Source organism: Notolepis coatsorum, assembly GCF_963971535.1.
Source record: "Notolepis coatsorum genome assembly, chromosome: 1".
Classification (NCBI taxonomy): domain Eukaryota; kingdom Metazoa; phylum Chordata; class Actinopteri; order Aulopiformes; family Paralepididae; genus Notolepis; species Notolepis coatsorum.
The window spans coordinates 242773510-242787703 of NC_140165.1; positions in this window are offsets into that span (position 1 = coordinate 242773510).

Here is a 14194-nt window from a genome sequence, read left to right on the forward strand (position 1 = left end):
CAATGTCTGCCGTGATACGATTCCGATTTGATTCAGTTCAGGGGCCTGCGATCCATATGAGACCATGTGTTAAGACGGTCTTTTTGTAGATGATGATAACACACACACACACACATACACACACACACACACACACACACACACACACACACACACACACACACACACACACACACACACACACACACACACACACACACACACACACACACACACACACACACACACACACACACACACACACACACACACACACACACACACATACACACACACACACAAATAGCAAATGGAAAGTGTTTTAACACTAAAAGAAGTAAATTATTCATGAAGTGTTTGTATTTCTAAAACATTACTACAAATAGACAAGAAATATGATCTTACTTCCTGCTCCCACAGCTCTGCAGCCTCACTATGAGACGCTGGCAGGTTGCATCTCTCTCCAGTGACAGGCTTCTGCTGGTGTCCATCCATCTGTAGTGATAGCCACAGCTACATGTTTACAGTATACATCTGTTTGTTTACCTTTTTTTTTCAATGTAGCTACTGTACGTACTTTATAAAAAAAGTTAAACATATCCAGGAGGCATAGATCAGAGGGTAAGAGCAACAGCAGTACACATACTGTCACAAATCCCCCCCATGACCTATATTAACTGGCCAACATAACCACCCCCCAAAGAAAATGTTTTATTTAAAAATAAATATATATATTTTTCCAGTCTGGCCAGTGTTTTTATTTGTGACAGTGCAATAGTGAAGATGAGTTGGCGGACCTCTCAGCAGGACCTCTCAGTAGAACCTCAGAAGGTACCCATGTACATGTCGAGGTACTTCCCAAAGGTCAGTGAATACCACGCCAGAGGGAGTTCCACAAATCATGTGCAACCCAGATTCGGCTCAAACAAGGGACTAAACGCGTTTCAATGTGGAACGCCCTACCCACAGCCGTACAAAAATGTGAATCCCTACGCACCTTCAAAACCGCTCTCAAAGAGCACCTACGAAACTGGCCCCCGTAAATGTCCGAACCCATACTCCCACCCACCCACCCCCTCCTAATGTACAGTTTCCTCCCCCTCGTATGTATATATTTTCTGTTTGGATCTCTGTTTAACAGTACTGTATACACTGTAAATAATGTGACTAGTGTTTACATTTTACATTTACATTTAGTCATTTAGCTGACGCTTTTATCCAAAGCGACTTACAAGTTCTGTACGACAAGCCATCAGGAAGGGAACAACTCTATCAGCTGAGTAACAATGTTCATCAAAGTGTTGAGTGCTACAGTGTAGGTTAGTTTATTAGGACAAGTGCATGACAGTATGGTTAGTTAGGGTTAGATAATATATATATATATTTTTTTTTACTTAAAAAAATTAAGGCAACAAAGGGGCACGTCATATAATTGAATAGATTTTAATCACATAAATTTGATTACAATTAATTGAATAAGTGAACTAAATTTAAACCAAAAACTTAAGTGCATGTTAATAATAATAACAGTTCAAATGTGTTGGATTTAGTAATAACATGCCAAACCATGAGTTAATATAGCCCAATTTTTTTAGCTGTAGGATACTGTATTGTACCCATTCTGCAATCTGTTAATAACGTTTTCAATCAATCAATCAATCAAACCTCTCAGTAGGACCTCACAGTTAGGGATGCCCCGATCGATCGTTATCGACCCATATTCAGTATAAATATGAGATTGCGATCGATGACGTGCGAAAAACATGATCTGCAATTTTTTTTTTTTTTTATATATAATTTTTTTGTTTTGTGCAGGCAGGGGGTGGTTTGATTCCACGGCAGATTTTTTTTTAATTTAATTAACCTGTACGTGCAATTTCCTGCAATATAGAGCCTTCAATCTTGACCAATAAAGCTGCTCTTTTCACTATAAAACTCAGTTAACCATAACGTAGTTATGGTTAGATTTATATATTGGGGGGGGATATATCATATTTTTCATATGATCAAAAAGTGGTGGAGCAAGAGCATACCTTTGCTCCCCCAAGTTCAATAGTGGGAGAGCAGAGATGCTCCGAATGCTCTTATGGCCAGGCGTCTATGATTCACTGATACAAAGTAAAATAGTGCAGTGCAATAAAATAGTTAGTAAAATAGAATAAAATAATGCAATAGTGCATTGCAATAAAATAGTTATCATCGTATTTTTTCGGGAGGCCGGTAAGGAGTGCATTACAGTAGTCGAGTTGGCTTGAGATAAAGGCATGGATCTGGTTTTCAGCGTCCTTTTGATTTATAAATGGCCGTACTTTAGCTATGTTTCTAAGGTGGAAGAATTAAGTTTTTGTCAACTTGTTGATTGTGATTTAAAGCTTAGGTCTGAGTCTACCATGACACCAAGACTTAACTCACTCAAATACAGTTAGCAGCTGGATAGACCACAGATGGAAATTAGCTTCTGCTAAATCTGGTGCAAACATATTTTCATGTAACAATGATGAATTGTCAAAAAAAAAAAAAAAAAAACAAAAAAAAAAATTAATAGATTCAGGGCTTTTCAGAAAACATTCGCGCTACACTGTCCCAGGTCGCTGAGAGACAACCAAGCATGCCGTGAAGACCCGCCCTACTCTGCCTCTGATTCGCAGACTGTGGGTGGGGAAATGTGATTGGACCAAAGCAGAGTAGACAGACACACACAGACAGTGGCTCCAGTCGGACATGCACACAGAGACGCTGCTTGCAGTTGAGATAGCGGATAAATTCGACTTGTTGCGTGTTGGTGCTGTCTCGCAGATAATACAGATAATACATAATGAAAAGTATAATTTATATATATATAAAATATAATTGAGTCCAGAGACAGTTGTGGTTCGGCCTGGATCTGGACTGGAGTCCGGACATTGAGAATGCCTGTGTTAGACCTACAGTATAATACTGCCAGCTGCTATAACAAAACCAAAAAATCGGTATCGGCAGTGTATCGGCCGATATGGCTCATAGACGATCGGTGATCGGTATCGGTGGCAATAAACGTGATCGGTGCATCCCTACTCTCAGTATAACCTCTCAGCAGGACCTCTCAGTAGAACCTCTCAGCAGAACCTCTCAGCAGAACCTCTCAGCAGGACCTCTCAGTAGAACCTCTCAGCAGAACCTCTCAGCAGAACCTCTCAGCAGGACCTCTCAGTAGAACCTCTCAGCAGAACCTCTCAGCAGAACCTCTCAGCAGGACCTCTCAGCAGAACCTCTCAGTAGGACCTCTCAGCAGAACCTCTCAGCAGGACCTCTCAGCAGAACCTCTCAGCAGAACCTCTCAGCAGGACCTCTCAGCAGGACCTCTCAGCAGGACCTCTCAGCAGAACCTCTCAGTAGAACCTCTCATCAGAACCTCTCAGCAGGACCTCTCAGCAGGACCTCTCAGCAGGACCTCTCAGTAGAACCTCTCAGTAGAACCTCTCAGCAGAACCTCTCAGGAGGACCTCTCAGCAGAACCTCTCAGCAGAACCTCTCAGTAGAACCTCTCAGCAGAACCTCTCAGGAGGACCTCTCAGCAGAACCTCTCAGCAGAACCTCTCAGCAGGACCTCTCAGCAGAACCTCTCAGCAGAACCTCTCAGTAGAACCTCTCAGCAGAACCTCTCAGGAGGACCTCTCAGCAGGACCTCTCAGCAGGACCTCTCAGCAGAACCTCTCAGCAGGACCTCTCATCAGGACCTCTCAGCAGAACCTCTCAGAAGGACCTCCTCTCAGTAGAACCTCTCAGCAGAACCTCTCAGCAGGACATCTCAGTAGAACCTCTCAGCAGAACCTCTCAGCAGAACCTCTCAGTAGAACATCTCAGCAGGACCTCTCAGCAGGACCTCTCAGCAGGACCTCTCAGCAGAACCTCTCAGCAGAACCTCTCAGTAGAACCTCTCAGGAGGACCTCTCAGCAGAACCTCTCAGCAGAACCTCTCAGCAGAACCTCTCAGCAGAACCTCTCAGCAGGACCTCTCAACAGAACCTCTCAGCAGAACCTCTCAACAGAACCTCTCAGCAGGACCTCTCAACAGAACCTCTCAGCAGGACCTCTCAACAGAACCTCTCAGCAGAACCTCTCAGCAGAACCTCTCAGCAGAACCTCTCAGCAGGACCTCTCAACAGAACCTCTCAGCAGGACCTCTCAGCAGAACCTCTCAACAGAACCTCTCAGCAGGACCTCTCAACAGAACCTCTCAGCAGGACCTCTCAACAGAACCTCTCAGCAGGACCTCTCAACAGAACCTCTCAGCAGAACCTCTCAGCAGGACCTCTCAGCAGGACCTCTCAGCAGGACCTCTCAGCAGGTCCAGACTGACCATTAGACCAGTGGCCTGGCCTGATAAATGGCTCACTTCATTCAACACCCACCACTGATGAACTGAAGTCCACATCTCATTAAAATGTTTTATGTAGGCCTATACAGTAGTTATTTAATTTGTAATTTATTATTTAATAAATATTGGTTCAAAGATAGTCCTTGTGTCGTCTCTCTCCTTAATGATATACCTTTGGTTTTATTTGAGGTTTATAACCTTTGTGATTGACATGCACAAAAATTTACCAGAATGCAGGAAATGTAGTCTTTGCAACTAAAATGTTCCTAGTGGGGGACCCCCAGACCCCGCTTTTTATTATTATTATAATTTGTTTATATATTTTACCTTTAAGAACCAATTGTTATTTACAATGGCGACCTGGCAAAAGGCACAGCCTGTTGAGGGACGGGGGCAGGGGGTGAAAGAAATACAGTTAAAACAGAACAAGATTAAAACAAGTCAAACAGAGCAAAACAGCCACAGCAGGCAGCAGATACAGGTGCTACTTTAGGAGCATGTGCAAGTGTCAGTATAAATGTATAGTAGTATCCTTGTAAGTATCCTTGTAAGTATCCTTGATAATATCCTTGAAAGATGATTTGGAGATGAAATTGTCCAGTTTTAAACGTTTTTCTAAATTGTTCCAGTCTGTGGGCAGGGCAGACTGAAATGATGATTGACCAATTGCTGAATGTGTTTTGGGGACATTCAGCAGGATGAGATTTGTAGAACTTAAAAAGTGGCTGACCTATGTTCTATATTTCCCGGCCTGAATGATTTTCCCTGGTCCAGCCCTGCCCTCTCTCAGTAGCCGGCTAGGCGAGGACAACTGAGGAACATTATGGACAATATCACCTTGTTCGACTCAGTCCTGCCCAATTCCTTCGCACGGGTATCCGGTAGCGTCTGTTGAGTATTTTAAATTGAATACGTTTAGACCTGGTGATGGTTGGTGTAGTGGTTAAGACTGTCGCCTCACAGCTAGAAGGTCCTGGGTTTGATTCCCGCTTGGTCACCAGGTTGCCGTGTTGCCAGTTACCCAGGTGGAGTATCTTCGGGGCCTTTCTGTGTGCAGTTTGCATGTTCTCCCTGTGCTCGTGTAGCAGAGTGAAGTTGTTATGCTAGATCATGGACAGAAACTTTTATCTTTCATCTTAAATAAGTAGGTCAAGACGGAAACACTCTTATTTTGAAGGAACAAAGTGGACCGAGCTCACTCTAGTGTTTTGGAGGGGTGCCTTGGTTATTAGTTTATATTAATTTCCTCATATTGAGTTACTGATTCTCCAAACGAAATCCCTTTTGGTCTTTTATAAGGGGTTTAGAGAGTAATGGGTTGAATTGCTATGTATAAATTGTAAAATTGATTTATGTTTTTGTTTTGGTACTGAAATCGTCCTGTGTGTGATGACATTAATTCGCCCTGTGTAAAACAGCCACAGTACCGTCGTGTGCTAACTCGTATTCTGTTAACAATAACAGGTGGATTCCACCGGCTATGACGGTAGCTCACCACCATCTTGTTGTGCTGTTTTTGGTTCGATAACAGGTATGAACCGTTGTTTTTGTATTTCGGTTTAATTAATGTTTACACACTGTCTTTCATTTCATATTATTTCATATGTTTTGCTGAAGTTGACTTGTATTGAGTTACATGTATTTGGTAGTAGCCAACATTTGCTGTAACTGTGGATGGCGCACTGTTTTGAGTGTGCGCGCGCTCTTTGAGTTTAACGTGAAGGAGAACGGAGGTGGATTCCACCGGCTATGACGGTAGCTCACCACCATCTTGTTGTGCTGTTTTTGGTTCGATAACAGATCACCAATAAAACCAGATGTCAATTGAGTACCGTTGTCGGAGTCTACTTCTACACCACACCAGACACAACGCAGATTGGATCACGCTACAAACTGGTGCCGAGACAACCCGAATCAACTGGTCAGCGGAAGCCGACCACCAGTGTTGCTGGAGAGACGTGGAGGCTTCATGTGCGGCCTGGTCGCGTGGAGGCTGCCGGCGCGGCCTGGTCACGTGGACGCTGCATTCGCCGTCTGTTCCTGAGGAGGCTGGAGAGCACTGAATCCTTTGAAAAAGATATGGTCTCTCATCAAGTTTATTGATTTCGAGTGTGTTACCTAAAACAAGTAACGGTAAAAGTACCATTTGATACTGAAAATGACTTTGAACATAGGAAACACTCCTACAGGGAGCTTGACTGTGGGGAGAGGGAGAGGGGCTCTAATGTACACACCGGTTATGCAGTCTACTCCGGCGAGTCCAGGTTTTTCAGGTCCCTCTAGTCCTGGAAGGGAGAGTGTAGAGGGTCCCTCTAATAGAAATGCCCCACCTTTAATTTTCACCCCGGTTGTTCCCTCACCCGGTGAAATGAACAACACTAGTGTTGAAACATCCCCCAGCCAAATGGCCAATTTGATAAAATCCATTGGGTCAGAAATAGGGGAAGCTATTAGAATGACGTTAATGCAGAACACAACCTCGGGGACTTCACCTGCATTAGCTTCTCAAAATCCCCAACAGATGTTCCAACCTGACCAATGTGGGAATACCGTGATTGATGCATCCAAAATCAATCTTGTGTTACGTTCAGATGCAAATGCCCCACCCTATTTTAGAGGGGACAGCACAGATAAGTGCTCTGTTTTTGAGTGGGAGGAACTCATGAGGACGTATATCAGAAAGAAAAATAACTGTACTGGGGCTGAACAAGTTGAGGAGGTTATGAACAAGCTAATGGGGAGGGCCCGGGACGTTACCAAAGTATGGATGCGTAGCAACTCAACTGTCAGTGAGGTGGGTGTTATTTTTAGCATTCTGAGGCAACATTTTGGTGATATTATTCACTCAGATCTTCCGTTAGCTGACTTTTATGCAGTCAAAGCATATGCAAGCGAGAATCCTCTTGACTATTGGATTAGGCTTAACAAAGCAGCAGAAGCCACAGAGCAGTGTCTTCTTAGTAAGGGGGAACCTCAGACTAACCTGAGCCAGCATCTAGTTCTCATGTTCATCCGTAACTGCCCTGATAAGGAGTTGTCCTTAGTGTTCAAAAGTAAGCCATCTCGTGAGTGGACAGCATGTGAGGTGCAGGAACATTTGGATGAATATTTGAGAGAGCACAGAGCGAGTCGAGGTCGGTTGACACAACATGTGGTCGCCATTGAGTCATCACAGGAGAGGGTGGTTGTTAATCACGAACAAAGCGTGTCACCTATTGCTGTCAGTAGTCCAGAGTTAGAGCAGCTGTCGTCTGTATCTGAGAATAACACAATGGATAGAGTTTTGAGAGTGTTAGAAATGGCTTTAGGCAACAACACTCAGTCTGTACAAAATGGCCCCTATGTACAAAATGGCCCCTATGTACAAAATGGCCCCCATATACAATTCCCCAAACATTCTCAAGAATGTCAGGTTTGTGGCAGTTTGGAGCACAACACTAGGACGCACTGTAGGATGCACAGGCTGTGCTTCAAGTGTCTCGGTCCAGGGCATATCGGTATCTATTGTGGGCAGACCACTCATAGACAGCCCCCTGGTCAGAGACAGACTGGTCCTCCTCAGGAAAACTAGACGGCCCCCATTCAAAGGAGGACAATGTAGGCCCCTATGGTTTTTCCTCCAATTGTAATGATGATATTCAGTCTGTATATACGTCCGTTTGTGAAGCAGCACCCAAAGACAAAACAGTAATTATGCAGAATGTGACCAGAACATCCCAAAGTGACAGTTTATTTTTCACCACGGTATTAACAGGAGACAAGGTTGAGTTACAGGGGATGTTAGATAGTGGATCCATGGCTACTTCTCTGCGTGCAGATGTGGTTCCTCGGCTGAGGGAGGCAGGAGTAGTAACGGGTGACTTGATATCTACTACCAATGTTGTTCTTGTGGGTTGTGGTGGGAAACAGACTAGTCCGGTGGGAACGTGTGAGCTGAAACTTAAGCTTTACGGTTTTGAATACATAGTACCAGTCCTGATAGTTGAGGGTCAGGTTGATGAGCTCATTATAGGCACAAATGTGATGAAGCCCTTAATCAGACAGTTCAAATCCACTGGGGCCTACTGGCGCATATTGGGAAAAGCTGAGTCACCATGTCAGGATGAAAACAGTCAGTTTATCAGGTTCATGGCCAACCTTGAGAGATGGAGGGGGGAGGAAATTCCTGACAAAGTGGGAACAGTCAAGTTGAAACAGGCCGTGACACTTGAACCTATGAGTGAGCATGTAGTGTGGGGTCGTCTCCCACCCAGGACAAAACTTTCTATGGGAAGTACGGTTATTGTTGAGCCCAGCGCCTCTCGTTGTGTGCACCGTAACATACTAGTTGGCAGGGTAGTTACACCTCTCTGGGGGGATGGGTGGCTTCCTGTCAAGATTATAAACCCGACTACCAAATCTATCACCTTGAGAAGGAATGCAAAAGTGGCTGACGTGTATCCATGCATTGCATTAGAGGATTTTGACAGTGATACGAACACGACAGTCCACCAGAATGCCGGTAGAGTGAGTAGTGGCAGCTCTCACGGCAGTCTCACAGCTAGGAGTTGTGCTAGCAACAATGTAGCTAGGGGGAATGATAGACTGGCTAGTCTAGGGCTCCAGAACCTGTCAGTTGATGACTGTCAGGTCTCACCAGTCTGGAAGGATAGACTGACTGACCTAATTGAGAACTATGAGGATGTGTTTTCTAGACATCGGTTGGATTGTGGTGAGGCTAGTGGCTTCTGTCATCGTATCCGACTGACTGACGATCGGCCCTTTCGGTTACCTTACCGGAGGCTCTCCCCCGCCCATTACCAAAAGTTGAGAGAGACTCTGAACGAGATGGAGGACAGGGAGATAATTAGGAAGTCGAGTAGCGAGTATGGATCCCCACTTGTTCTTTGTTGGAAAAAGAATGGTGACTTGAGACTGTGCACAGATTTCAGGTGGTTAAATGCTCGCACGGTGAAAGATGCACATCCCTTACCTCACCAAGCAGATGTACTTGCAGCGTTGGGAGGCAATGCCTTTTTCAGTTCTATGGATTTGACATCCGGATATTACAATGTCCCACTGCATGAGGATGATAAGAAATACACTGCTTTCTCCTCTCCTCTCGGTTTACATGAATATAACCGTATGCCCCAGGGGCTTTGTAACAGTCCAGCTACGTTCATGAGAATGATGCTCACAATCTTTTGTGATCAGAACTCACTGAGTCTTCTCTGTTACTTAGATGACCTTCTGGTCTTTGGCAAGTCTGAAGAAGAGAGCTTGCAGAGGCTGGAGATGGTATTTCAGCGTTTACGAGAACACAACCTGAAGTTGTCTCCATCTAAGTGTCAGTTTCTGAGAAAGTCACTGAAGTTTTTGGGACATATTGTTTCTCGGGAAGGGATAGCCACAGACCCTGATAAGGTGCAGGCTATAGTGGGTGTGACGGAGAGCGATATTATGGAGTCGGATGGTGTCACCCCGTCTGCCAATAAGATCCGGTCATTCTTAGGAATGGTGGTGTATTATCAACATTACATTGAGAACTGCTCTGTAGTTGCAAGACCACTGTTTCAGCTGACCACGGGTGTGAAAAAGCCACGGAGAGGCAAAGTTAAAGGGAAGAGAGCTGCCCCCCTTCGTAAGCTTAGTGCAGCAGACTGGACTGTGGAGTGTAGGGAGGCCTTTGAGGCGTTAAAAGCCGCATTGGTGGGACAAGCTCTGTTGGCTCACCCTGACTTTTCTCAGCCATTTCTATTGTCTGTAGATGCATCCACTAGTGGACTGGGAGCTGTGCTTTCACAAGTGCAGGAAGGGTGTGGCACAGCCAGGCCCATAGCTTTTGCTAGTAAATCTTTGAATCATGCTCAGTCTAAATATCCAGCTCATATGCTTGAGTTTCTCGCCATGAAATGGGCTATACACGACAAGTTTAGCCATTGGCTGCGAGGACATAGATTTACGGTGTGGACAGATAATAATCCACTTAAGTACATCCTCACAAAGCCAAAACTTGATGCATGCGAGCAGAGATGGGTAGCTAAGCTGGCACCTTTTGATTTTGACATTCAGTACATTCCTGGGCCTAAGAATACAGTAGCTGATGCACTGAGCAGGGAGCCTTTTACTCGGCCTAGGGTGATGCACAGGCTGACAAGGACCTCGTATGATGTCTTGTTGAGGGAGGCTAAAGGTTTGGAGGTGGATGACGTGCAGAACATGTTCCGTCTTACCTGTGAGGAACCAGATGTGAGGAGGAAGGGCCTAGGGTTGTTCATTCAGAGTTCCCTTAAGGCCAGTGGTGAGGTGGGTAGTGACAGTGGGAGCATATCCCGTGAAGAGGTATCTGCTGTACTCCACACACATCGCTGTTGGGAGGATGGCGCAGCTATGAGAGCAGTCTCTCATGTGCAGCAGTTAGAAAGGTTGGTGTCCATGGGACAGAGCCCATTGCCTGTCCTCACTCATGAGGAATTGTATGACAAGCAGTGCCAGGACCCTGTTACTAGTAGAGTCAAATTCTTTGTAGATAGAGGCCGCCGCCCATCTCGAAGAGAGAGAGTTCATGAGTCAAAAGAAACAAACCGCACACTGAGACAGTGGGGAAAACTCACAAACAAATTAGGAGTGTTGTACCGTGTTTCAAAACACGCTGTGAGTAAGAAGAAGGTCTTTCAGTATGTTGTACCGAGCGCTCTGAGAGGACAGGTGCTGAAAGGGGTACATGATGAGGCTGGTCACCAGGGCCAGCAGCGCACATTGTGGCTCACTAGACAACGTTTCTATTGGAACTCCATGGAAAAGGATGTCAAAGAATATGTGAGTCATTGTAAGAGATGTGTACTGAGCAAAGCACCGGAGCCTGAGGCAAGAGCTCCGCTGGTATCTATAGTCACCACTGCACCACTGGAGTTGGTGTGTATTGACTTTTGGTCGGCTGAGGATGCTAATAATAAGTCCATTGATGTGCTTGTTATAACTGACCATTTTACCAAACTAGCATGTGCTTACCCGTGTTCCAATCAATCTGCCAAGACAGTGGCCAGAGTGCTCTGGAATAATTTTTTTTCTGTCTATGGTTTTGCAGCCTGCATTCATAGCGACAGAGGGGCCAATTTTGAGAGTGCACTCATAGCAGAAATGCTTCAGATGGCAGGGGTTGAAAAATCCCATACCACGCCATACCATCCTATGGGAAATGGACAGGCAGAACGTCTAAACCGCACTTTAGGTAATATGATCCGTGCTTTGCCACCTCGTTCCAAGGTGAAATGGCCTCAGATGTTGAACACATTGACGTTTGCTTATAATTGCACGGTGCATGAGACCACAGGGCTCCCACCCTTCTTTTTGATGTTTGGCCGCACCCCAAGATTACGAGAGTGTCCTTTTGGATGGAGATACGGTGGATGTGGATAAGTATGTCCAGTCACTGGGAAAGGATCTGAGGGAAGCAATGGCACTTGCTCAAAAGCATGCTGAGAAGCAACAGACCAGGCAAGCTGAGGTGTATAACAGACAGTTAAAGGGACATTCGGTAGAGAAGGGGGATCGGGTCTTACTGGCAAATAAGGGGGAGCGAGGCAAGAAAAAGCTAGCTGACCGCTGGGAGAGTGCTGTCTATACTGTAGTGTGTAAAAACAGTGTGCTGAACATATACAGTATCCGTCATCCTGTCACAGGGAGGATTAAGACTGTTCATAGGAACTTGATTATGCCCGTCAATTTCCTGCCTCTGCCGTCATGGGACGAGCCAGAGATTGAGGTGTCTATTCCTGGCACTGTTCGAGTGAGGAAATGACAGATGATTCTGATGAGGATGAGCTGAGAACTGCCCGGTGGGTTGCTCATCTTCCTGAGTCCAGTGTGGAGGGGGTAGTAGATACCATGACAGGGACGGGTATATCAGAGCCAGCAGAGGTGCAGGTGGGAAGTATGAGTAGTGATCAACATCATAGAATTACACTTGAGACACATAATGGTGGGGAGCAGGAGTGTAAACTGAAGAAACCACGCCACTTTTGGATGGAGGGACCAGATGCAGATGTTGAATCAGAGGAGTCATACTCTGTAATTGTTTATCAGGATAGTGATCAGTCGTCAGACACGACAACTGTGGAATCAGGCACTGAGGACATGATGGCTCCGGAGGAGGCTCCTTGTAGTTCATCCTTACTTGTACCAGTGTGTGAACCCGAATCGGCCATTGTCACTGTCATACCGAGTGTAGTTGGGGTACCTCAAGGGGTTTACACTAGGCTGGGGAGGTTCATCAGGCCAGTTAACAGGCTCATTCAGACGATGGCTGTACAAAGAGTCAGGGCTCTGCTGTCATCTTAAAAGATGACACAATTTTTTTTTGTTCTTTTTAGTGATTCTTTTTATTACTAATTTTTTTTATTTTCTTTCTTTGATTTTGCTGTTTGATTTTCTTTGAGTCATACTGGTAGTTATGGTTGTCTATTGCATTAGACATGATTTAGTAATTTTGGTGTATTCCATGGTATAAATATGTACATGGCATGTTTTTTACTATGGTTAGATGAGGGATTAGCTACCCTTTATTTTTCCTGATCCTTCATCGGATAGCTTTTGAGCTGGTCAACCTATTTTCTAGGTTTGGAATTAAGGGAATACACCGAGTTACATGTGACGCGTTGACTCATTGTGATCATTTTTTATTTTATTTTCTATTTCTTTGGTTTGTACTTGCGCTGTTGAGTTAATTGAGGGGAACACTGTCCATAATCTGGCATAAAACAGTAGGGGTGAATGTAGCAGAGTGAAGTTGTTATGCTAGATCATGGACAGAAACTTTTATCTTTCATCTTAAATAAGTAGGTCAAGACGGAAACACTCTTATTTTGAAGGAACAAAGTGGACCGAGCTCACTCTAGTGTTTTGGAGGGGTGCCTTGGTTATTAGTTTATATTAATTTCCTCATATTGAGTTACTGATTCTCCAAACGAAATCCCTTTTGGTCTTTTATAAGGGGTATAGAGAGGATAGGTCATCTTTCCAGTTGAGTACTTGGTGTACTGTAAATACTTTAAATAATGTAAATAATGGTTTAGCCGGTTCGACGGCAGGAGAAACGCCGGCGGAAGTGATCTGCCTCTTTGAGTTTAACGTGAAGGAGAACGGAGGTATGCACTTTCGGTTACCTAATAATGGGTTGAATTGCTATGTATAAATTGTAAAATTGATTTATGTTTTGGTTTTGGTACTGAAATCGTCCTGTGTGTGATGACATTAATTCGCCCTGTGTAAAACAGCCACAGTACCGTCGTGTGCTAACTCGTATTCTGTTAACAATAACAGGTGGATTCCACCGGCTATGACGGTAGCTCACCACCATCTTGTTGTGCTGTTTTTGGTTCGATAACAGGTATGAACCGTTGTTTTTGTATTTCGGTTTAATTAATGTTTACACACTGTCTTTCATTTCATATTATTTCATATGTTTTGCTGAAGTTGACTTGTATTGAGTTACATGTATTTGGTAGTAGCCAACATTTGCTGTAACTGTGGATGGCGCACTGTTTTGAGTGTGCGCGCGCTCTTTGAGTTTAACGTGAAGGAGAACGGAGGTGGATTCCACCGGCTATGACGGTAGCTCACCACCATCTTGTTGTGCTGTTTTTGGTTCGATAACAGATCACCAATAAAACCAGATGTCAATTGAGTACCGTTGTCGGAGTCTACTTCTACACCACACCAGACACAACGCAGATTGGATCACGCTACACTCGCAAGGGTTTCCCCTCCTGAGAAGATAACCCCAATGGAAAAACATGCAGAACAGATCGATCGATCGATCGATCGATCTATCTATCTATCTATCTATCTATCTATCTATCTATCTATCTATCTATCTAT